This window comes from Bombyx mori, chromosome 25 (genome assembly GCF_030269925.1).
Source record: "Bombyx mori chromosome 25, ASM3026992v2".
Lineage (NCBI taxonomy): Eukaryota > Metazoa > Arthropoda > Insecta > Lepidoptera > Bombycidae > Bombyx > Bombyx mori.
The window spans coordinates 13249069-13265345 of NC_085131.1; the positions used below are offsets into that span (position 1 = coordinate 13249069).

The following is a 16277-nucleotide window of genomic DNA, read 5'->3' on the forward strand; positions in this document are numbered from 1 at the left end:
TTGGTGGTGAGGGTGAGGCGCGACGGCAGGGGAAATCGTATCGAGCGCGTTATTGGTAGATCAGTCGAACCTTGCGTCCCGCACCGCGCCCTCGTTCCGCTTGCTCCCAAAAGTACGCTTGCGTACAGTGAAAAGTCTATCGTTATTAATCGTTAAGTTATTTGTTATAATTGCTTGTTGACTTTATTGCCATTGCTATTTGTTGAGTGTTTGTTGATTTTTTATAAAAAATACACTATGCCGCGACAAACTGGTGTAGTATTCAAAAGAAAGGGTAGAAAATTCTGTACGACGTATATTGCTTCATTATAAAACAGGGGAAGAATGATGTGGAAAAAGTAAAACAGACTTCGGAAGCAACAAAAACATCAGTGAGTACTGTTAGGTGCATTATTAACGAAGCTAAAGGCTCTGGCTTGCTCGCCGTGTTTGGGACTCCGGGTAAGAAAAGATCAGGGAAGAAGAAAGTTACCGGAATGAATAGTTTCGTTCAATCTGTAATAAAAATATGTAATCATAATAACTACATTGTCATAACAAGCAGCGAAACTCCATACCGTAGAAAGGCTTCGAAAAATTTAAAGAAGATATACATTTTAATGGCTCGGAATAAAGTTTACGACGAATTATGAAAGAGCTAGGCTTCAAATGGAGAAAAAAAAACAGAAAATAATCGGAAGCTGGTAATTGAAAAAGTTACATTCGATTACTACGAATCGAATATCTTCAAAAAATAATTAATTATAGACAAAAAAGAAGATCGAACCGACCGAGGTGTAAACTACACCGATGAGCCCTATGTCGACTTATCACGATGATGGCGACCCGGGTGATGAAAACAGTGATGATGATGATGGTCAAGATTATGATAACGAAAAAAAAATTACAAATACCAGCTTCGCTTCAACTGAACGAAGACAACAGCTCTAGTTTTGACTTAATAGAAGGAATATCTATTTTACCCCAAGATTAAATTATTACAATTATTAACCTATATTTTTTGTTGATGTTCTAATAAATATATAAATAAATACATATGTTGATTTTAATAATTTAATTGCATTATGACGCAGAGTAAGTAATGTTTTTGCACGTGAGTGTACCATGCGCAAACTTACCCCCACTACGTCAACAAATGCTCAAGAAGTTTGCCGGCTATTATACCGGGAATTAGCGAATTTATACGATGTCAAGAAAAGGGATGTCCAATATACGTGTTTGAGGATGTTGTTTAATCTTTTTTTTTTCAAATTGATTAAAATTCAAATAAAAAAAAAGAAATAAATTTAATAAAAATAAAGTAGAACTTCTTACGCGCGTACATAAGTACACACAGCCTTTTTTATTGCTTAGATGGGTGGACGAGCTCACAGCCCACCTGGTGTTTAGTGGTTACTGGAGCCCATAGACATCTACAACGTAAATGCGCCACCCACCTTGATATATAAGTTCTAAGGTCTCAGTATAGTTGCAACGGCTGCCCGCCCTTCAAACCGAAACGCATTACTGCTTCAAGGCAGGGCGGTAGTACCCACCCGTGCGGACTCACAAGAGGTCCTACTAAAAGCTATTCTAATAATATTCTTTTAAAAATCTCTAACATTAAATACAGAATCGAATGTTTGCGTTGACCTCAAAATGTTATAAGAACAGCCGAAATTGTATTTACAAAGTTTCACAGCCATTTAGTTATCTTGAAGACGTAAAAAAATACTACGATAAAGTTTTGCGAAAGAAGATCTTGCTTTTTTTGTTCGTCGTTCGTTAGGGATCCGTATTTGGGTGGGAAAATAATTTCGATTTATCTATCTATCAGACCACATCCCTTCGCCATCACGATAGATATAGATATATAGATATTTAATTCGGAGACACTATTAGTTATGTTGGAATGAAAAAAAAAATAGTTTAGGATGTGTCAAAATTACAATTACTTAGAGAACCTAAAATACATAATATATTATGTGTTTATTTAAGAAGAGGCTACTCATAATTCATTTCAATCGTAAATTTTGAAAATATTTTTTTATATTTTTATGTATCAGGTTTCAAAGACAGCCCAAACAAATTATACTGTTTTTTGGGTTTTTAGATATCGTATGAGTTTAATTGCAATATTTCGGGCTTTACAACGAAGCAACTAACTACGGAACTCTCAAAGTACGTCCAACACTAGCTTGCCTTTTTATATTTTGTGACAACGAGGACTTGTAAGGGAGGATTTATATTAAGTCTGGAATTAGATTTGAATTATTTTCAGAATAATGCATAGAAGTCTGTAACGATTTTAATAAAACATTGTTTGTGAGAGAAATATCTAGTTGCTTCAAATAATGTCTTATTGTTAGTTACTAGAGGTCCCGCAGTAGTCGAAATTCGACTATAATTAATTGGAATTGTAAGTTTGTACACTATTATGATTGTATTTTATACTTATATAATCACAAATTTCACCAAGGCTACACTATAAAAATATTAATAAAGACAAACAATATTTAATCTATTCTCAATTTGATCACGTCAAGTCAGACGTCATGAACAAAAGTTTGACAATAAATAATATGCATGCGTGTGTAATGTTTTCTTTATTGATTTAACATATCTTTTATGCATTATTTTAAAAAAATATTAGCATTGTGAACTTCTTCTCTATATTCTCTATAAGTGTAGAAAATTTCATACTCCTTCGTCCGCGCAATTTTCGTAAAAAGGGATACAAAGTTTTTGCTTCACGTATTAATATATAGATGAGTAAGTAGAAGGTCCAAGAAGTAAGTAACTTCTAAGTAATAGCTAGCCGAGACCTCGGATCGAAGTGCCTATTGTCTAATATAAGGGATATACCAATCTTCAAACCATACGACGTGAATGCCGCCACCAACCTTGAGATATGAGTTCTAAGGTCTCAGTATAGTTACAACGGCTGCCCCACCCTTCAAACAGAAACGCATTACTGATTCACGGCAGAAATAGGCGGGGTGTTGGTACCTACCCGTGCGCACTCACAAGAGGTCCTACCACCAGTACCTACACACTACAACCTACACTTCTTTTACTATCTTCACTAGAACATCATCGCAGCACACTTGTGTAACGCTAAAAACGCTACTATTTGTTCTTTGGGAATCCTCTAGTTACACTCTTCGATAGAAATGAGGCGATGCTATTCTAGACAACAATAGTTTGTAGACTTTTTACAGTTCGTTTGAAAATAATAAATTAGTTGATGGAAGTTTACTGGTGGTAGGACCTCTTGAGAGTCTGCGCGGGTAGGTACCACCACGCTGCCTATTTCCGCCGTGAAGCAGTAATGCGATTCGGCTTGAAGGGTGGGGCAGCCGTTGTAACTATACTTGACCTTAGAACTTATATTTCAGGGTGGGTGGCGCATTTACGTTGTAGATATCTATGGGCTCCAGTAACCACTTAGCACCAGATGGGCTGTGAGCTCGTCCACCCATCTAAGCAATAAATTAAAAAAAAGTTGTCATGCCACTCTAGTCATCTTGAAGCGCTCATGTCTAATGTAAAACATTCCTTTTGTCCTCAAACGATGTTGGTTAAAGATCTAGCTTTCCACATTAAGGCTTTATTCTCAAGAAAAGCTCTTTGTAATTTTCGTTTCGTTGAAGAAATTTTGCATTTTGTGTTTTTGCTCAATTTTTTTTGGGTTTTCTACGGAGCATTTGTTTTTGAATTAACAATTTATTATTTAAAAAGCTTTGCTGCTTGTAACCCGATTTCATTTAGTAAGAGCTTTTTATTTTCGGGTTATCTTATTTGAATAATATATTGTGAAGCGTCTACAGTGGAGGCGAAGTATATTTTGCACGTGCTGAGAAGTGAAACTTGAAAGCATTTTGTTTTAAGCAAGGTTCTATTTATTGTTAGAAATTTATGCTTAAATTTAGAATAAACTTAATTCATAGTGAAGAACAGTAAATTTTGAATTAGCAATTATCCTGCTGTAAATTGGCAATAGAAGGTAATTTGTAAAATTAACTGTACTTTTATTATTCTCTTCTTAAGATTTTTGATAATTTATTTGGTGTTAATCGTCGACATTTGAATATTATGCTTTTTTTTTTGTTTTTTTTATTTATTTATTTTTAACATAGAAATAGAAATACAATCATAATGTGCACCGGTGCTTGAACTTGGTGATAAAACCTGTATCTCAAGCAGCAGTGCTCCTTGTACAAAGAATACAACAGCTTTACTTCATATACGCAAAAATAGAAAATTACTAGACAAAAATTAAACTGAAATTCAGGGATTGCATAAAAGTGACAATATGATATTTTATATTGGATAATTTTTATATTTGATCTGATTGAGATTTTACTTTTCATAAGTCATGGTGGTCATCGCCCGTAGAGATAGTTGCGTGAGCGCTTTTACCTGCCTTGAAATACTAGGATGACAAGAAAAGACGACAAATTAAGCCATAAAAGTAGTTGTAACTTTTTGACGTGAAAACGTCTTATAATTCGATGGAGCCGGCTGCACGCACGAAAAAACATGACTCATGCGGCGTTACCTCGCTCTGAGGCGTTCCATTTAAGGCTTGAAGTGCAAGCGAGAGCGCGCAACGAGCGACAAAGAGGCACAATCGGCCTCCGCGTTCGGCAACGTTCGACATCTGTCTCTCTCCTACTTGAGTGAGCGATGCATCCGCGTGGACAGCTGCTATACAATAATACATTTACATGTTTTCGTCAAGTATGAAGTTCAGTGAAAAGTGAATGTGGTGTCAATTGTCCATACAAAATATCTATCAAACAAATAAAATTAAAATTTTCTTATGAAAAATGAAACCATTCCATCAGTATTTTCTTATGACATTGTCACGTTCAACTATCGTCAGTAAACCGACTTTACAGACAACCGATTTTTTTTTTAGAGACATCGCGTGTTCTCGCCTCCAGTGCGATCCGTGGCGTGCAAATGACAACGTTAAAAGACTCTATATAGGGTGTCCCGTAGAAGTTTACTATAACTTGCGCTCAAATTACCATGGCAACGATTCACACAGAAACGAATGTTTGTGTGTTTCTATTGTTGGTCACCGCAGCCCTTAGGGGTCTTATGGCCAGGCCTAAGTTTGAATAGTGTAGCGACGGTGTTAACCTTTTAAACAGGAGTAGAGCGATGGGAAAATTAAAAAAATATCTTGTGTTTTTGCTTTCATTTTACTGTAAAAGTTTTACGAGAGTGAGTCATATATATTGAAATAAAACAACTCTTCTATGATTTGATGGATGGAATAGTTCATCGATATGAATGTAACAGGTGTCTCGCCGAGGATATAAATATGTCGCATTTTTTGGTAAGAGTTTTACAGTGCTGTGGATATAAATATTGCGCATCGACATTTGGAAACAGACAGTTGGCTAACTTCGAACCCGTAGAGTGATATCTCTGTTGCATACCTACTGAAGTATGGTCTATGCTGTAGCACACTAGCTATGTGACTTGTCAGTCGTGCAAATGCGGTAATGTGCGATCGGACTTTCGTGCGAAAGAGATAGCGCTCTATGAAGCAGAATTAGTAGATTAAAGTCAGCACTAAACACCTTCAGCTCTAATACTAGGAGCACGCTTAAGGACCCCGGTAACTGTACTCGTTGAATTCGGCAAAAAGTTCTTCGAGCAACCTAGCCCATTCATCAGTCCGCTGAGCTTCTCGCCGGATCTTCTCAGTGGATCGTGATTCCGATCCGGTAGTAGATTCATTCGCGAAGCAGTTGCTCTTGAGTTGTTAGGTCCCTTTTGGAGGCGCTCGGGTAGCTGTAAGCAAATCACTTCCCCACTAACCTTGGCCTGACACTGACCTGACAAAAGTCAATAAGTTTACTAGTCTACTTTTTATCTAATAAGACAGCAGTTTCATTGATTTTTGTATTAAATTGAACTCGCTTTTCAGCAGTTTGTACGCTGGGAATTTGTAATATCTTATATAATAAAAAGCTTTGCTCCGGAACTAAAATGATTTACGTTGTACGGGTTTGTATAATACATATATGTCGCTTATGACGTTGAGAATATATGCAAATATGAATCCTTACTCTCGTCACAGTACGTTTGTTCGAGCTATGAGAGGTTTAAATATATGGATCTAAGGAAGAGACAAATAAGTTTATTAACTAGAGAAAGATCCATGACGAAACATGGAGTTCCGTAGACGAGTCGTTTTGAAGTTGAAGGTTTTGAAAAAAGAGGCAGATCCTTAAAGTAATAGTCCACACGTTTGCATATTCGAATCATCATGATCATCAGCCCACAGTCGTCTACTGCTGGACATAGGCCTCTCCCAATCCACATCTCATCCACCTCTTGCCGGCCACCGTTTGGAAGTCATCGCCTCAGCTAGCCAGGGTGCTTCTGAATGTGGTGCAATTACTAAAGCCTATAGACATCACCAAATAATTGAACTTGAAACACTTAACTCGGGAGCTCAATTAATATTGAGCTTGATCTGTAAATTCTAAAAGGTCAGTGGTTGGGGTACCGTTTTGAAGTGGATCACTTTTTCACCAGTCTGGTCTAATTTTTTTGCTTAAAAGGGAGGACGAGTTCACAGCCCACCTAGTGTTAAGTGTTTACCAGAACCCATAGACATCTGTAACGTAAATGCCGGAGTTACACTTGGGACATGAGTTTTAAATCCCCAGATTTTTTTACAATTCTTCTGTCGGTATTTCTGTGGTATTCGATGCTAGGAAGCAGGTTTTTGGGTGACAGAGGGTGATAGTCGGGTCAACTTCGACGTGCTTAGCTTAGCGCCCCCAATAAACAGAAGTCCGAGGTTGACTAAAAATATGAGTTCAGTAGTGACATCGTAGACTCGACAGACTATCATATCCAATCCTCTGACCTAAGCTCTGCGCTCTGGTACTGCTTATGTATCCGTGCATCACATTCGTACATAAATATTTATATTAGCTTATTTGTGGTAAAAGCGATGGTAATGCCAACTTGGCTGCCAGCGCGAGATAAACGCGGTTCTATTGTGGTTCACAAAGCATTCCGCGAGGATACCACAATGGAGTCAACTTGTGTGGGCGGCTATTCTCTTTGGTTTGGTAATAACCAAATGCCGAGTCGTTTCATAAGACATAAACAAAAATAATGTCAAGAAGTTAAATATCGTTGTTCGTATAACAATGAAGCATCGTTCGTTTTAGTGGAATGTGACCGAGTGTGACTCGTCGTGTGGATTCTGTAGCGGGGCCTTACGTTTCAGACGGGGTCATTTTAACAGCGTTTTGAATTAATTTATTGAATAACGTTTAATAATTTTTATTACTGGTGGTAGGACCTCTTGTGAGTCCGCACGGGTAGGTACCACTGCCCTGCCTATTTATGCCGTGAAGCAGTAATGCGTTTCGGTTTGAAGGGTGGGGCAGCTGTTGTAACTATACTTGAGATCTTAAAACTTATATCTCAAGGTGGGTGGCGCATTTACGTTTTAGATGTCTATGGGCTTCAGTAACCACTTAACACCAGGTGGGCTGTGAGCTCGTCTACACATCTAAGCAATAAAAAAAAATAACTTAATGACTAAACAGAAGGTAAAAGGTAATTGTATGTAGAAGGATTAGTATAATTTTATAATTTTTATTTTAGTCAATTTTTATATTGCCACTTAAAGCTGCTAGGCATAGCGTTTTAACGATATTTATAAAGTTAATGAAGTTTGAATAAAATAAAAGAGAGTATATGTTGTAGTGTGACCTAGGGAAGGTGTAATAGAAATTAGCAGATATGGTAAAAAGCATGAAAAACTTTAGACATTCACGTTGTGATGCTTAAAAGCTTAGTGTCCGGATTAACTTTCGAAAGTATTATAGAGGCTGTTTGATGTCGACTTAGAATAGCACTATCTTATCTCTTTCCGTAGGTGCAGTAAGATAAGGGGTTTTAGAGTCCCGGAGAGAGACAAGGCGGAAAATAAAAGAGTGTTCTTTAAGTGTGTTACTAGCGTAGTATGATCAAAAATTAGCGTTTACTGGTGGTGCGGTGCACCACGTGCCTGCACGACTGGGTACCACCATCCATATCTACTGCAAAGTAATAATGTATTCCAATTAGAAGAACAGGGCGGCCATTATACCATTTAATTGACACTTCGAAATTGGTTTGGCCAAGGACTGCGTAAACCCTTTACTAAGTGGACTATGCTTAAAAGTCGCTGAAACTGGTCGCGGAATATAATTAATTGACTATTATTATGTTATAATTAATTATTTATACTGGTGGTAGGACCTCTTGTGAGTCCGCGCGGGTAGGTACCACTACCCTGCCTATTTCTGCCGTGAAGCAGTAATGCGTTTCGGTTTGAAGGGTGGGGCAGCCGTTGTAACTATACTTGAGACCTTAGAACTTATATCTCAAGGTGGGTGGCCCATTTACGTCGTAGATGTCTGTGGGCTCCAGTAACCACTCAACACCAAGTGGGCTGTGAGCTCGTCCACCCATCTAAGCAATAAAAAAAATATGATTGCTAAACTTATATTCAAACCAAAAAAAAATGTGAACGAACCTACTTTCAATTGGGTTCTAAGACTAAAGCCGGGTGCTGATTGTAGAATTCGGTTCATGAAAGCTCGCTATTAGCTTACAATGTAACCGCACCCTAAAATACTTTTTAGCTTGAAAATTATCATCACAATACATGTCGAACTATTTGCCTTACGTGTCGTGTTCGCGAATTGATTTGTTAAGATCATTCAAAGAAATTTGATGCTTATTTCTGTCGTATTAGAGTTGTGTTTACTAGATCAAGGTTTTAGGTAGTTTTTCGTTTAGCATTTACGTTCAACAACTATGAAGACGTGTTTGTAAATTGTTTTTTTTTTTACGTAACGAGCTGAGATACTTTTTCTCTTTTTATCAACTGCTGTAGTTTTTTTTATTGATTTGGTCAGTGGTCATGTTCACGGCCCACCTGGTGTTAAGTGGTTACCGGAGTCCATAGACATCAACAACGTAAATGCCGCCACCCGCCTTGAGATATGAGTTCTAAGGTCTGAATATAGTTACAACGGCTGCCTCACCCTTCAAACCGAATTGATCGAGAAGTTTAATACATGACATTAAAGATGGCCGAACATGACAGACTTATATCTAAATTAGGCACACCGCTGCATGAATTTCATCTTAAGCATTTACGAAAATTTTGGAAATTTTATAAGATAAATACATTCTCCCGCCAAGGGAAGATATTTGTATGATAAATATAAATGTCTTTTCCAGGGTAATGGATGTATATTAAATATATGTATGTGTATAATAAAAATGTTACATTTATTTCCGTTATCTGGTACCTGTAACACAAGTTCTTTACGAACTTAGCACGGGACCAGTTAACGTGGCGTGATTGTTAGTAAATATTTATTATTATTTATTTATTTATTCTAATATTTTCGAAAGCTTACATGATCTTAACGTGACCATATGTGGAAACTAAAATTCCCATGTTTTACATAAAATTTTAGCTATTTTTATTAGCAGGCGAGCTTAAAGAGCCACAACTGTAAGATCAGTTTTAAACTTAAAAAAATCTGAAAACTTTTAACTAGATGTCAAAATCCCTGGACAAATTATCTCTAGGGCTCGTTCAAGCTCGACATAATAAATTTTTTATTGTAATTATAGGTAGATGAACACACGATCGACCAGTGTGCTTAGTGCGAGTTTTTTAACGTTCTCGATAGCGTAAAAGTTAGCTCATATTTGTCGAATAATTTGTCGAAAGCGGTAGGCAGCGGCTTGGTTGCGGTAGGCAGCGGCTTGGCTCTGCCCCTGGCATTGCTGAAGTCCATGGGCGACGGTAACCACTCACCATCAGGTGGGCCGTATGCTCGTCTGTCTAAAAGGGCAATAAAAAAAATATTGTTGAATTGGATCGTTTGCGTACGTTTGCCGATAGGGGCGCTGTTCCAATTGCATACAAAATTGGCTTAACTTTTACGCAATCGAGAACGTTAAGAAACTCGCACTAAAGACACTGATGGCGAGTGGTTCCCGTCGCTCATGGACGCGAGCGAAAAGTTAATCCAATTTTGTATGCAGTTGGAACAGCGTCCCTAACGGCAAAGGAAGGCAAACGATCCCATTCCATACAAATATGAGCTAACTTTTACGCTATCGAGAATCACATACCCAATCCTATAGATCAAATGGTAAACCGTCGACGTCGCCCAAAGCCAGTCATTACGGATCCTCCTGATCCATTAACGGTGCTTTTAGGCACCACAAGCACCGGTCACCGTCCTCGTCGAGCCCGTCGCTCGCGACGAAGGGCTCCACAAGCGAATTAACCCATAGACACAGCCCACTGCGTTTCTCGCCGAATCTTCTCAGTGGGTCGCGTTTCCGATCCGGTGGTAGATTCTGCGAAGCACGGCTCTTGCTAGGCTCAGTGTTAGCAATACTCCGGTTTGAGCCCCGTGAGCTCACCTACATATGTTAGGGCGAAGCTGAAATGAAGAGATAAGCTGCTGCCTACCGTAAAATGCGAAACATCTTTCTTCACGCCATCATTCAAACTTCAAACAAGCAAGACCCGTCAACGATCATGCAAACCACGGCATTAACGACCGACGCGCCGACAAACACCTCTGCACTATGATTTACCGTCGCCTCGTTACAGAAACGCGCAAATACTCATAAAACAAATTCACAAACAAATAACTCGTCTGAATTTCGAAATAGCCTATTATTACACTAACATTAGTACGTTGGCGATAGAATTAGCTGAATGTCTTTCGGGACCTCATCGAAAACCGTGAATAATATAGCTTGTGAGTTCGTAGAGTTTGAGCACTGTGTTGTATTGTGTATTGACGCGATTTCGGGCTTGAACTAAAATTTCATACATCGCACGAAACACGGTGTGTAGTTGGAAAACCTTGTGTTTTATTTTTAGTGTAAACTCGTGCGCTTGAAGTCATACAGTTGTGAATGAGACGTCGTGGAGTGTGGACTTGTGGAAACAGAGAGCGCGCTTTTATGGGAAATTATCGATAATCAAACATTCGATTCGTTTTACGAAATTCAGACATTACTTTTGATTTATAGTTCGAAATTGTTCTTTGGTGTTGTGGATGTGTGAAACTGAAGTTTTTTTTTTGGATTTTACGCAAACGCGTAGGTAACTAAATTGTTTTTTTAAAGCAAATAATATTTAAATAGTATTCGTGTTTTTCATTGGAAGTTAAAATGAAAAATAAACAATTATTATTTTAAAGCAATTTTTTAAATAGTATTCATGTTTTTCATTGGAAGTTAAAATTAAAAATAAATAAAAAAAACTTTTGAACAGAAACTTTTTATATTAACCCGATATTGACTAAGCTAAATTACAATTTAAAAACAACGCTATTATATTCCAATTCTGAAAGTTAATAGACATACCGAAATTCTTGAATTAAATTTTTGTCATACTGTAATACTGAATTTACATTTTTAGACCACAGGTTTAATTCAGGTGCCTTAAATAATCCAGTTTTTACTTTTAACTATAGTACAGTAGATTAGGGGGAATAGAGACTAGAATTAGAATAGGGACAAAATCTGGGATGTCACAATATTTTTGTTGAGTTGTTACATTTAGCTTTGTTGAACTGAAAATGACTTTTATTTAGTGTTTAATAATATTATATAGTTTAATTTAGTCATCAAAGTTTTGTAACTCATTAAAGATATTAAAAAGCTAATTATTTAAAGTTAGGTACCTACCTAACGACTATATAGTGCCGCCCTATCGAAAAACTCTATTGCCCCCATACGTCACCTGATTCACCCCAAAGCGAAGGTGAGCCGGGTCAAGCTAGTTTTTTCAGTTTTTGTGTATATTTTGTAATGAACTATGTATAATAAAGGCATCGTATATAAAACTAAGCTTCCGAAACCATTTAAATCTCAATTTTATTGATTACTCTAAGAAAAACCATTGAAAATTTGTGTTGAATTTGAAAGAGTCCCGATTCTCCTCAAGTTGACTTATATGTAACGTGGGTTATATATATGTTCAGGGGTGCTCATGGTTCAGGCAGACGAGCATACGGCCCACCTGATGGTAAATGGCTACCGTCGCTCGTGTCAGCAATGCCAGGGACAGAGCCAAACCGCTGACTACAATTATAGCACATATAACATAAAATAAATAAATGTATATATATATAAATGAAATATGCGTGCGTGTTTGTGTTCGTCAATACGCGTAGCTGAAAACCAGCCGCCACTAAGAGGAAGTATCGAATTAATCAGGTGAGTCCCCTATCGGAGCGTGCGACCATTTTCCGTCCCTCACCTCTCGAACGACAAAGCGGATTTGTTTAGTTGTAGCATTGAAATACATCACATCAATTAGCAGTGTACAAAATTGTGCTATATCTTGTTAGATATAGCTCCTTTTTTCCCTGAGAAAACTCTCCGTCATTAGCGTCTGTTGACCGCTGACACATGTCTAGGTGGTGGATGCTTTTGCAGGCAAAAAAACTGATGGAAGTGCGTATTCTAAATCAACGTACGTTATGCACTGCTGTTCTTTAACCAGCTTCTAAAAAAGGAGAGGTTCTCAATTCAATATTTTTTTTTAATGCGTTAACTCAGACTTCATTCTAGGTGAACCAATTTTAATAACTGAAATTCGTATTCACCATGTTATTTAAAATTTCTGAAAAATCTGACTTGTAATTTGTTTTGATTGACTACGACTACATTCATGATAATCTCAATTTAATTTGTCGAAGTCGGTTTAATTTTTTGGATTTTTTTTTTGTATTATATTGTTCTTGATTAACCGAAGTCACGGATCACTTGATGTAAAAGGTTGTAAAAATCATATTATTTTTAATTTGCCTTCCATACCTTACTGCCCAAAGATAGGTTTTTTTCGGTGTTATGGTTACCCGAAGAATAAGTATATTCTTAGTCGGACACTCATATCAGAGCAGTCGTGGTTCCACTGACGATGTATAGAGTATGTGTAGAGGCATTCGTTAGGTCTCAATTGGTTGCAAGGATTACCCAATTGGTTGCAAGGATTACCCAACTGGTTGCAAGGATTACCCAATTGGTTGCAAGGATTACCCTCCTGGCGATGCGCTTCCATATCTGATTATTAAGTATACCGATATATTATCCACCCATTATCTACCACATAGACACGAATGTCATCTGCTGTGGCAAAGTATGTGTTATTATCATTTACGGTATGATATTTATTGGCATCCGCGGATGTTCGTCTCCAAGTAAGGGCTTCAAAGGGGTTCAAAAGTTAAGCGTAACGATATTTGAATTAGGCAACTAATTTTTTTAACATTTTTTTAGTGCTACGGTAATTTTTCAAACGGAGCTAAAAAACAGGCTAAATTGATGAAATGCTTCAAGAGTCATTGATGGACAAGGTCAGAAACTGTATTTTAAATTTAATCTTATTTTAATCATATTTGTGCGGCTGCGACTGTTCTACGTCACAAGCCTAATGGAGGAAGCCCACATCAATTATTTTAAATGAATTTTATGGTTTCCTTTTTCCGTATTCAAATTTTTTTGTAACGGATACAAACATAACCGTTTTCGTGGATGACAAAATGTTTTGACTATCTATAGAACGATCGATCATTTTCTAAATTTGGTATACTAAGAATTTGGAATAGCTGTTATCGTCACGTTGGGACTAACCACATCATTTATACTTATACTTAATAAATTATAAATAATACCTTACCTTATACTTAATAAATAAAAGGCAAGAATTATTTTAAGTCGTTGTGGCCTAAAGGATAAGACGTCCGGTGCATTCGTATGTAGCGATGCACCGGTGTTCTAATCCCGCAGGCGGGTACCAATTTTTCTAATGAAATACGTACTCAACAAATGTTCACGATTGACTTCCACGGTGAAGGAATAACATCGTGTAATAAAAATCAAACCCGCAAAATTATAACTTGCGTAATTACTGGTGGTAGGACCTCTTGGGAGTCCGCACTGGTAGGTACCACCACCCCGCCTATTTCCGCCGTGAAGCAGTAATGCGTTTCGGTTCGAAGGGTGGGGTAGCCGTTGTAACTATACTGAGATCTTAGAACTTATATCTCGAGGTGGGTGGCGCATTTACGTTGTAGATGTCTATGGGCTCCAGTAACCACTTAACATCAGGTGGGCTGTGAGTTCGTCCATCCATCTAAGAAATAAAAAAATAAAAAATAAATTATATACCTTCAGTGTAGTTAACGAAATGTTGTAGATAGGAGTACTTAATAAATAGAAATTTTCTCTCAGTGTACTCTAGAGTTATGAAGATATAAAGATATATATAAAGTACATGTAAGAAAAGTCTTATTAATTTATTAGTGAAACCTAACATCGCTCATCAAACTTCACTACATAGTATAAAACAAAGTCGCTTTCTCTGTCCCTATATCTGTCCCTCATCATCATAATCGGTTGCTCTTGGCAGAGCAGTCGTGGTCATGTGTAATTATTGCTCATTAAAGCCTTGACAGATGTTTTCCATAGTTTGCGAACCGAGGCCCGGCGCACACACTCGTTAAGTGGGGTTTCAGTAAGGTCTTTCACCTGATCAGTCCAACGCATGGGGATTCGTCCACGAGATATCTTACCATTGACCTTACCCTGAACAACAAGTTTCTCGATAGTAATTTAATAACTAAGCTTCCAGAATTCGAACCACACGACAGTGGTCAAGTTGACAGCCACTCAGCAATCAAACAATCATAATACAGATGCCAACATTAATCACAATCAAACTAGCTTCCGCCGTGGACCAATCCCCACAGTTAATAATTGTTCCAATAATTTGATTAATATTGTAATGTCACTCTTTGCCGAATAGACGTTGCTTTGTTAAATAAATCGTTTTGACGCTAGGTCAAAATATTATTTCATTACAAAAGACGATATACCATAAATTAGAATTAGATTTTTAGTTAGAACTAGCGACCCGCCCTCGCTTCGCTTCGGAAACATAAAATGTTATTATAGATAGGCGAAGCCCGCCATGTTGCGCGCGGTACGACAATTACTGCGGGTAACGCCGCGGGGCGAAGTTAGTCTAAAAGAGTAACCTAAATTACTCCTTATATCATCAGCTACATATTAGTGAAAGTCTCATCAAAATCGGTCCAGCCGTTCCAGAGATTAGCCGGAACAAACAGACAGACAGACAGACAAAAATTGTAAAAAATGTTATTTTGGTGTATGTACCGTATATATATTCATATGCATGTAGTAAAAAGTGGTTATTTCAATACTACAAACAGACACTCTAATTTTATTTATATGTATAGACGAGAAATTAATATTACTAATACATATATATAAATTATTAATAAAAATGGCTAATTTCTGCTCAGTAAACAAATGAACCATGCTGAAAGGAAACAATATAAGTAGTTTTAAAACTAAAGCGAACTAGCTTATAGAGTAAAGTAAACAAATATTATTGTTTTATTCTGTTGATACTAGGCAGGATATTAGAGCGAAGCTGTACAGTTATTTTATTATTATCAGTCCTTGAGGCGGGTGCAAATTTTCAAGTTAATTAGACGTATTAAATTTGGTGAAAATGAGATTTAAAGATTCCGTTACTCACAAATACATGCTAAGCTAATAGAAGTGTTAAAAAAAGTAAAATTCAGACCTTATAATATAACTGCCATCGCTGTGAGCTTATCTATATATTAATATGTGAAGCAAAAACTTTGTATCCCTTTTTACGAAAATTGCGCGGACGGAGGAGTATGAAATTTTGCACACTTTAGAGAATATAGAGAAGAAGTGCACAAAGCTATTTTTTTTAAAAATAATGCATAAAAGATACATTGAATCAATAAAGAAAACATTACACACACTACCATGTATTTGACACACACACATATACTCTTTGTTTATTGCACTGAACTATTGTCAAACTTTTGTTATTGTTTAAGGTCTGTAGTCAAATTGAAAATAGGTTAGTATTGTTTATCTTTAATATTACGAGTATTTGTCTATAGTGTAGTCTTGGCGAAATCTGTAACAATAGGACCATAATAATGTTGAAACTTATAATTTCAATTAATTATAGTCGAATTTCGACTACTGTGGGACCACTAGTACTTATGACTAGCCATGTGTTAGGAATGAAGTGACACTGTTAGTAACAAGACCACTGGTTTCGACTTTAAAAGCTTTTTAATTTGATAACAATCATAGGGGCCTTATCTTAGAAACACTCTATTTATTTCGGAGGAAGCTTCACC

The 16277-nt window shown here is 37.0% G+C and overlaps 1 protein-coding gene across 2 annotated transcripts in view; it reads left to right on the top strand.

The window, feature by feature from the left end:
* Positions 1-10958: 10958 nt before the first annotated feature.
* The window catches only part of LOC101743773 (hemicentin-2), a 110307-nt gene continuing 104988 nt past the window's right edge, over positions 10959-16277 (top strand). The window contains exon 1 of one of the 2 annotated variants that reach the window (XM_004924052.5): positions 10959-11158. The gene's annotated coding sequence lies outside the window, so the exon portion shown is untranslated. The remainder of the gene's footprint in view (positions 11159-16277) is intronic. The other variant, XM_021346616.3, reaches the window with a different exon arrangement.